At 47.3% G+C, this 5,660-nt stretch overlaps 1 long non-coding RNA gene across 1 annotated transcript; it reads left to right on the top strand.

The window, feature by feature from the left end:
• The first annotated feature begins 1,720 nt into the window (after window positions 1-1,720).
• On the top strand, window positions 1,721-5,432 carry LOC109369368. Its single transcript, XR_002118342.1, has 3 exons — window positions 1,721-1,822; window positions 2,504-2,650; window positions 4,271-5,432. It is a non-coding gene; the product is annotated as an uncharacterized LOC109369368 (long non-coding RNA).
• Window positions 5,433-5,660: the final 228 nt, after the last annotated feature.

Below are 5,660 nucleotides of genomic sequence, written 5' to 3' on the forward strand. Positions count from 1 at the left end.
TGTTATATTTGTCCAAACAGAAATATCGATCTGAACAGAAATGATGGATGAGCTGAAACACCGAGCTTTAACTGACTCCTTTTTCCCCTCTGAAAAGACCCTTCAGCAAAAACCCCAATTAAGGGACATTTCTGAGGAGGATGAATCTTGTTACTACTCATTTCATGTTTTTTTCCTATTCATAAAGATAATCGGAGAGGGAAAAGATGCTTCCCCCTTAGAGATTGGGCAACATTCAGTGTGTTCCTCCTGCAGACAGCTGGTTTCATGTTCAGCTGGGAATTGGTAATTGGGGATGCAAGCTTTAGCTTGCAAAACCAATGGCATATGAAAGCCCAGGCTTTCTGCTGAAAACCACAGAATGCAGGCAGTGGAAAACCCACCAGGAGAGAAGCTTGGAGTCAATTGAAATGACCACACTTTCTTCATTTTTAATGCTTTTCACCATCGCCACTGTTGTCACTCATTGTTAAGCATTAAATTGCATAAAATACAAGCTCTTGGAAACAAACATCAGTGCTTATCAGTCTATGTCAGAAGTCAATTTTTTCCTTTACAGCAATTCTGCCTGGAAATTACTTCTGGTGAGCTGCAGGCAGCCCTGGCTTACCTGGAGCTGTTGGTAGAGGTGTCAGCACTGCTTTGGCTGCACAGAGGCAAGTCTCTGGGAGCCAAGGCCGCCAGCATCCCACCGAAGGCAGAAAGACCCAAGTTGCACCCTTTCAGAAGAGCAGTGCACAGAAACAGCCCATACCAGAGCCCTCTTGCAGAACTTTAGGAGAAGTGTTGAGGTCTTAAAGAGAAAAGTATCCCTCCGTGCGCAGGGACCGGGGCTGAACTTCACTTTCAGAGTTTGAGGATAGGTCATGTGGGAAATCTAAACGATTAAATTAGCATCTACACTAATAGGCATAGTAAAATAAGAAATCCTAGGGAATTTATACTGTTAATAAAACCCTCTGAGTGCATTCCTGAGAAACAGCTTGAGAATTACTGTAATAAAGAACTACTGGATGTTGATAGATTGCATCTGTGTCCAAAGGGAAAGAGAAAGAGTAGAGATGTGCAGAGTTGCCTGGTGTCTACATAATTAAAAGGAGTATCGCTGTACGATATCAATACCCAGAGGCTCCGACACGAGGACTGCAGCTGACTCACATGCTGCTGGGTCCCAGCCATCAGGATGGCACAGGTGACAATTCATAGAGCTCCAGGCCACCTCTCCCACCTCACCTCTCCCACCCTTATCCTGGGAAGTCTGGGCAAATCTTCTGTCAGCTTTGACAAAGATGGAGGTCAAGTTTTTCCAAAGTGGAAGAAAAGGTATTAACTTTGAAATATGGCATCGTTGTGTGGAGCTGACCTTTATTTAAGCGCCAGAAAAGGCAGTCTTAAATGCAGTGAGGTTTGAAACCCCCAATCACTCTAGTAACGCTGCACACATTTGTTCTGACAGCATCTTAACTGGCTACTGGAAATTCTCTGAAATGCTCTGAAATAGCAGAAGGACAGTCACTGTTTGGATGCTACTTTGGAGATATTGAGGAAAACTGTTCCTTCAAGGCCAGGTTGGATGGGGCCCTGGACAACTGGGCAGCGAATGACTGAGTGGTCGGCAATTCTGCCATTGGCAGGGGTTGGAACTGTATGATCTTTGAGGTCCCTTCCAACCCAGGGCAATCTACGATTCTATGATATCACAATTCTCATCCTAGAGCACACAGCCAAGCCTCTCAGAGCCATCAGAGGAACCCCAGGTCTCTTTGTCCCACTGCACATCCCCACGACTTTCCAGGGGTGAGAAGTTTTGCTCAGGACCAAGGTAATGTTTGCAGGTGCATGTTTGCACTTTCTCACCCACCGCAGGACAAGGGAGTGCAATGCGCACGCTTTGCCAGCAGAAGTTGTGCCGTCTGGTATGCCAAAGTCATAACTCACTGCCAATAACCTTAATTAAAAATATTAATGCTGGAAAAGTGAGTCTGAAAAGTCTGCTGTTCCATTCTCCTTTCCATACAATTGCTCTGTAATTGCAATAATTTCTGTATCTTGGGGAGGATCGCTCCCCAGGGCCTGCCTTCCCGTGCCTCCAAGTGCAAAACCCTTTATTATTTTACAGGCTCGCTCTGCCACCAAGGTGTTACCACTTAATTAGAGAGAAGGAGAATATATATTAGGCAGAATCCATTATGGACTGGGAACGAGGCCATGCATACAGGCTGCTGCTGAACTGTTGGGCGAGTTTTCTTCATGCTGTGCTGGCTGGGAGGGGAGGAGAGGATGTGCATCCCCCTTATGGCAATGCTTTGGCTCGGCAGGGAGGAGATGGAGCAGGACATTTCCCAGCATCTCTCCTCCTCCTCCTCCAGTATACGTTGGAGCAGCAAGGAACAGGCAGGGGGGTTGGTCTCGATGATCTCTAGAGGTCCCTTCCAACTCCTACAATTCTGTGATTCTGTGAATGTGAGAAGCAAAGAATAGAAAATCTTTCTCCAAAATGCAGAGGCTTGGGGAAATCAGGAGGAAGGATGCTCCTGCCCTCCAGAGACAGCAGCCTGAGCTATTCTGTGCTAGAGTAACTCCAGAGGACGAACACAGATGGAAACCAAGAGGAAGAGAGAGGAGCCTGACAGAGTTTAGCTAACTACAGGTATGAGAAACATGGGCATTAGGAGAGTTGTTACTGCCATTTCAGGGCACAATCTCAACTAGGTCAAGCTGGGCTGTTTTCACAACTTTAAGTCTTCCTTGCATATCAACCTGAACAATTATGCCCAAGTATCAAGGCAACAACCACAGCCCATATACCTCTTCCACTCCATAATGTGGGGATCCTACAAAGCTCCACTCCTCCCCGACAGCCCGCCCAGGAGGGTGCTCTGGTTTGTAATAAACACATGAGTGCTACCCCAAATTAATCCCTGCTATTACACACCACGTGCCAGCAGAATGGGTAGTGCTCATCAGCGCTGTGAGTTCATTACCATGCTGTCACCAGCTGCTGCACGACTCCCCTGGAGCTGGGAAGGACAGCCACGCTCCCACATGGCATCACTATCACATCTTCCCACGATGAGCACGCGAGGGGCAGCCCTGACAAAGTTTCCCTGCTCAAAGGAACTTCTGTCTGCCTCACTGCATTACGTATTCCTAAGAGCGAGGCTGGGAACCCGGGGTGATTAATCTTCAATTTGCAAACATATATTCCTGCTTGCAAGGTGATTGTGGTGTATGCAGAGCATATGCTGCTGTAGCTTTAGGTAAACCTTGTTTCAGCTCTAAAAGCGACATGTAACGGAGTGTTGGGTACAGAAAATCTCCTTATCTATCCTGTGACGTGAGGACTGGGGCGAAATCATATTTTTTTCCCTGCATATTTTTGATTAAATTGGAGAAACTTTTATTCCAAAGGATGTAAGTTTCTCACAGAAACATCTGGAGGCTTTGGTGGCAGCAGCCATACAGCAAAACGTTGCTTTAGTTTCCTCTGCCAAAACCTCACAGCAATTAATTCCTGCACACCAGCAATACTTTCCCTCGGGTAAATCTCCTTCGTGAAGGTGAAGACCTAACAGAGCAACACAGCAACCAATGCTGTGACTGATCCTGAGGCAGCACATCTAATCCATGTCGCCTGTGTTAACTTATTACATTGAATGTGAGCATCTTCCTTAAGGAGAGCTAGCTTGCAGAATTGGCTTTGCAATAGACTTTATCAGCTGTTTTCTCTGAGACCCATAGATAGAAAAATGGGCCCAGCCCTTATTGCTGGGGACGTGTCCACTGCCCCATGGTCCCTGTCATGAGGTGCCAAAGGGTGCAGCTCCATCAGCACAAGAGAAGAAGCTCAGGAAAGCCCAGACAATGCAGTGAGCAGGTTTGGGGGCTCTTCTCAGCTTTGCAAGAGAGCTTCTGCTCTGTCAGAACCTGTAGAGTGGGATCTTTTCCCATGATGGTGGTATATAACAGGTTTATATTTTTGCATATACTCAGTGAAGAGTCAAAATTCAGCCATGTTCCTAAGTATACCTGAAATACTTAAAGTGGGCTGCAATGCTATCTGAGGCACTAGATGAGTGGCTTTCCTTTGAACAGAACAGGACGCCCTCATGGTTTCAGTGTGTTTCAGTCTTGTTCTGCCCTAGTGTAGGGCCCTTGCAGCTCACTGTGAGCAAGAAATGGTGGAGAAGACAGTCTCCTGGTCCTTCCCCATTCAACAACCAGACTTCATCTCTCTGTTTGAATGCATTCCCCAAACCCACGCATGAAGAGATGATAGTGTGACCTCCAGACCATCTGATCTCAGCAACATGAGACAAGGATGCTACAACAGCTCACTGTGATGGAAGAAACTCCTGAAAGCACCCCTGCTATGACTTTGGAGGTTCAGAGGACCCTTTGATCATGGTTGTTGGACCCTAGGAACAGCTCCCAGCCATCCCTTGAAAGACGAATGTGGCAATCACCCATTGCCAGCCATTTCATAGATCTAATTAGACCCATATTATTTTATGGCGTCAGAAACCCTGCAGATAGTGTTGGAATGGATACTGTGCCTGTGTACAAACTTGCCTGCAAGGGGTGGCTCTGTCTAGCTAGAAGAGAACAAGCACGGCATTTCTGGCCCCAGGTGCCCTGCTGCAGGCTGGATTTTGCTTGTGGCCAAGCAAATTTCTGTGCCTGCCTGAGGCAGAGTTGGGGGATGCTGCCAAAAGTCAGGTGGTCTCAGAACTGAGCAGCATCTCCACTGCCAGCCCAGCTAGAGGAGCTCAACAAACACTCACGGGAGCTTAGAAAGCAGCCTGCTCTCTAAGCAAGATGAGAGATGAGATGCTGCGAGGGAGCAAGGAGCCTCCTGCTATGTGACCACGCATCTCAGGGAGACCTTGTGCATCCGAGCCCCACTCTGACACCAGCCAGAAGTTAAAGCCATGCCAGCAGCAAAACATCTGCAGCACCGACCCTTCGTGGCTCTGGGTCCTGCCGCACTCTTTTCCATCTTTTAACTCCATATTTTTAATCACCGTGCTTCGTGTGCTGGATCAAAGGACTTAAAAGCAAGCGCTCCAGCCCTTGGCATGAATGCTGAACGAGACAGCCCGCATCGCCTATGCAGGTAGCCCAGTGGGGACGCGCTTATTAATTTAAAAATTGCATTGTAAGGTTTGAATGCTGTCATTTGTTTCAGCCTTTCATTCTCAGGGCTTCCATTTCGTGTTCAATCACAAGGACAGAGCAGTGTGGCCGAGCACTCCCACGCCAGCCCAGATCTGCAGGCTGCGGTTGTTCGGCTGCTTCGCCCACCGCTGCCTGCTGCAGATCCCCAGTGCTCAGTAATAGCCACTGCACAATTAATTCCATTGCAATAATAGGGCAGCACCAATTACAGAGCAGACTCCTGTAGCAATAAAAAATAATATACTAAGTCTTACTTTCTAAGTCACGGCGCAATAAATGTCTCTCTTTTGGAGGACTTCCATCTTTATATTCCTACCTCTCAGGTCTTCATTTTTTATTTCTTATTTTTTTAACCTAACGCAGGTCCCATTCGCAGAGCATTCATTCTGGAGCTGTATATTCACAGTCTCAGGTACATCAGACCCAGTAGCCCCTCAGTCTGGCTGCTGTAACACTGAGCTCATCACAGACTGCCTTGGGTT

Source organism: Meleagris gallopavo, chromosome 11 (genome assembly GCF_000146605.3).
Source record: "Meleagris gallopavo isolate NT-WF06-2002-E0010 breed Aviagen turkey brand Nicholas breeding stock chromosome 11, Turkey_5.1, whole genome shotgun sequence".
Lineage (NCBI taxonomy): Eukaryota > Metazoa > Chordata > Aves > Galliformes > Phasianidae > Meleagris > Meleagris gallopavo.